This window comes from Helianthus annuus, chromosome 2 (genome assembly GCF_002127325.2).
Source record: "Helianthus annuus cultivar XRQ/B chromosome 2, HanXRQr2.0-SUNRISE, whole genome shotgun sequence".
Taxonomy (NCBI): Eukaryota; Viridiplantae; Streptophyta; class Magnoliopsida; order Asterales; family Asteraceae; genus Helianthus; species Helianthus annuus.
In genome coordinates, this window is record NC_035434.2 from 47,481,182 (window position 1) to 47,485,859 (window position 4,678).

Below are 4,678 nucleotides of genomic sequence, written 5' to 3' on the forward strand. Positions count from 1 at the left end.
TGGGGATGTGATGCATACATCACAAGTGATTCTGATGACAAGCTCAATCCTCAAGGCGAAAAGGTTATTTTCGTAGGATACTATAAAAGAAGCGGATATTATTTCTACCATCCTGATGCAAATGTGATTTCCATCAAACGGAAAGGACACTTTCTCGAGGAAGAACTTCTTAATCGAGAAAATGGAAATAATGTGGTTGATCTAGAAGAAATTCGAGAACCACAAACAACCGCTAATGTAGTCGGACTGTCTGATCAACAAGTAGTTGTTGCCGATGAATCAGACATAAAACACAAGCGATTGCAGAAGTAGTAGAACTCGCAAGAATTTAATAGATGCCTATGGCGTCTAAAAGGTCCCGAAGTCTTATTAGTAGCTGAGTCTAACGACGAACCTGCTAAATAGAAATCTACAATCTTAGATTCGGAATCTGAGAAATGGCAAGAAGCCATGAACCTCGAGATGCAATCTATGCATGGCAATCAAGTATGGGACTTAGTTGAGCTACCCTCCGAATCTCGGCAGTAGGGAGCAAATGGTTTTTCAAGAGAAAAACCGATATGCATGGAAATATACACACCTATAAAGCATGGCTAGTTGCGAAGGGTTTCACTCAAACTCAAAGTATTGACTATGATGAGACCTTCTCGCCCGTTGCTATGATTAAATCAATCAGGATATTGCTTGCCATAGTTGTGTACTATGATTACAAAATATGGCTTCTGGATTTCAAAACCTCCCTTCTTAATAGACATCTCTTTGAAGATGTCTATATGGTTCAGCCTGAAGGTTTCGTCGATCCTAAATATCCAACTAAGGTGTGCAAACCCGATAAGTCCATTTATGGAATCAAGCAAGCATCTCGTAGCTGGAATCTTCATTTTGACCAGAAGATCAAAGAGTTTGGTTGTGTCAAGAATGAAGATGAGGCTTGTGTTTACAGAAAGGTTAGTGGGAGCACCATATCATTCCTCATCCTGTATGTGGATGATATACTGATCATTGGAAATAACATCCCTATGCGTAACGAAGTTAAACACCTTTTGGGATCTTGTTTCGCAATGAAAGATCTTGGAGAACTGCTTACATTATAGGAATGAAGGTCTATAAGGATAGATCTAAGCGGCTTCTAGGGCTAAGTCAAAGAACGTACATAGACAAAATGATGACACGCTTCAAGATGGAAAACTCCAAGAAAGGAGGTGTTCCTATGACTAAAGGAACCGTATTGAACAAATCACAATCTCCATCAACGGACATTGAAACCAAGAAAGATGTACTAGACTTGACGTCTCGTATGCTTTAAGCATGACCAGTCATTTTCAGCATAGTCCTGGCATTGCCCATTGGACTGCAGTAAAGAACATTCCGATGTACTTGAGAAGAACTAAAGATATGTTCTTGGTGTTTGGAGGAGTGGAAGAGGAGCTCACTGTAAGGTGTTACACTGATGCTGACTTCCAAAGTGACCGAGATGATTCCCGCTCACAATTAGGATTCGTATTCACTCTCAATGGAGGGCTGTATATTGGAAAAGCTCCAAACAGAGTGTGGTGGCGGATTCAGCCACCGAATCCGAATGTATAGTTGCATCAGATGCTGCGGAAGAATCTGCTTGGATGAAGTAATTCATCAATGACCTCAATGTGGTTTCAAGTGTTCAGAAACCAATCTAGGTGTTCTGTGATAACACAGGAATCATTGCTCAAACCAAGGAGCCCAGATCGTAGGGTTAAGCACATTCTAAGAAAGTTCCACTGTATAAGGGAAATACTGGAACGAGGTGACATCTTAATAAGCAAAATAGACACAGATCAAAACTTAGACCCGTTCACTAAACCGATGTCTTAGGACAAGCATGGGAATGCTATCGGTCTTAGATTGGATAACCATTTGTTTTGATTTAGTATTTGGGTGTACGAACGTTCAAACCGTTGTACCTTTTGAATTCACCTTTGATTTACTGGCTAAATGCAAAGTTTGAATCTTACAACTGTGTTCGATTTTGATACGTTTAATCCATTAATCTTGTATTCTAAATTATCCGTAGTCGGTCAGACTCGTGGGAACGACTCTGAATTAAGACTATTCTGACTTTGGACTCAAGGAGTTGACTTCCAAACTCACAAACCTCATTATGAATGACGTTGGATGTAACTTGCATCAACTCATCTTCATGGATCATGCTCATAAGATGTATTTGATTTAGGTATACTCATTTAGTATCCTCCGACCTGAGATACATACTAGAACTTTCGTTTACTAAAGACTATTCTTTGATCAGTGTCTAACGCTGTCGCGTAACTGCCAGTCATAAAGGCATTGGTTGGTAGTGGTTCTGAAGTTCAGTGGGAGTTATATGTAGTCAAGATGGGATTTTGTACTCTTACATTATATGTAACAGTTAGACATCTGGGCGCCCTCGTTGATTCAAACTGGTGAAGTGTAAGGCCTTACCCAAACTTACTGTGTGTTTGATTGGACCACTTTGATTCTATGAACGAGAACGATAATGATTGAACGCCATGTGAGATTGAATCTGATCCATGTCTCATTGTTCAATTGATGTCTTGTACAGAAAGGATAGATGACGAGAAATGCCATAAGTCTACTGTCTTCATGTAACAAGCTGTTTCTAAAAGAAGATACCTTGGTTAATAACTTTAAAGTGTCATGACCTACTGGGGGCAACTATGTGTAGCTAGAACACCGCTGGTTGTCTGCGTTGAGATCTTATCAGAGACCGTCCAAGTGGGAGCTGTTGGATATTATGTCCAGTTCGATAAGTCAACGCTGCCGACCGGGTCTTGATCCGTAAGAGTTACACCTTCGTCAACGAACTAAAATCCACTTAACTAATTTAACTGGTAATTACGAATGATACGCGGGTATTGAACTGAGAGACGGGTACGTGGACCGGGTGAGACAAGAACACTCTTGCATTGCCACTTGTCGCGCACCTAAATCTCAGCCAATGGCATTGCATGCAAAGGATCTTCTTGCCACTTGTCATGCACCAACCCTTTGGCCAACTACAACACATGCATTTTTGCATGATTGCCACTTGGCTTGCATGCATAGATGTCCATGTCTTTTAAGAGCTTGTGGGTCTTGCATTTTGGTGAGATGAACAAAATTAGTTGTTGCTACACAAAAATGCTCTCAACAACACCCACAATATAACCGGCCACCAAGCCAGCCGCGGGCCGCCGCCTTCGCCGCCCCGCCGCCGCCTTCGCCGCCCCGTCTCTGCCACTGCCGTGTCGCTGATTGCGGCGGCTGCTGCCGCTGTTTACCATGGTTAGCCACCGCTTGGCGCCGCCCCCCTTCGTCGCGTTTTGTTGGTTCGTTTACTAGCACTCGTTCGTTGAACCTCGGTGTCTCGACCGGTTAGTCATTAACCGAGGTCTATCTTTCTCATCGGTAGTTAAACTTTTTTACTGTGCTCGTATTTGCATGTAACCGGATCCTATCGGGTTTCGTTTTGTTGATCGTTAGTTTATATTTCCACTGCGTTTTATTAATTAACTCGTTTAATTAATTGACTATTATTTGTTGAACCGGGTTTTTGATAAATAAAGTTTTGACCGATCACCACGGAAACCCAACAAGATCATCTTCGTTAAGGAGACTTAATTCCGTGGTTCTTCGAGCGACAGGTTTACCTCAGAACTAGAGATGTTGGGTATAGGTTACCCATCGTTGTTTCCCATCATAAACGTATGGGGTCGCATTTTGCCATTGGGTTATCCCAGTTAATGTCTAGACTTTTATTCGTTAGTTGTTTAAAAAAAGATCTTTGTTAAATGGTTATGATGATTTACCAATTTAGTTTATTAACAAAGTGGCGCTTTTGTTTGTTAGTCAATTAACAAATTCCTACAACGATGGCTTAAAATTCTGCTCTTTGTATCTGGTGCAGAGATCATTGCATGGGAAATGATAACCTTAGGAAAAAAAAGATGGATTTTCTCGAGTGTTTTTTGGGGTGCCGCTAAATAAACAAAACTGTATGGTGTAATCTGTGTGTGCTGGTGCAAATGAGATCATTACTTTATTTAACACGACATTTATGAACGGATAGATCGACCGTTGTAGGGTAGCGTTGTAACGCCCTGCTTTTTCATACTTTCCATAATTAGAAAGCTCGCCTTGTAATGCTATTTTTGGAAATCTTGTATTATTGTAGTCTTCTTTTCGTTGTAAAATCCGAGACTTGGATCATAAATAAAATTCGTATTTCTTTAAATTCACCATCTACATATTCATACATGTTCATACGTTCGAATTCATTGTACATCGAATGCTTATTTGTAATTCATACTTATACGATACTTATTCACGATGCATGTCCATACTTGTCCTTAAATTGTTGATACCTAAAAACCCCTAATAATATGCTTATTTATACAATGATTAATCATCTAATATGTGACATATACTTGTCACTTACAAACATGTTACACACTTGTACATTACACTGTTTACCTAGTTAAATCATGTTTTATTTCATATTTCACCTTGTTACAAGTTAGGGGAAACATTGTTGCATATTATTACACAACTTAATTAACAAAATTACTCATTATAATGTTTTAAAAAAATAAAAAAATAAAGAAATATGGCAGCCCCAATTCAGCAACATTCAGCCCCATATAGTTGGGTTTTGTGGGCTAGT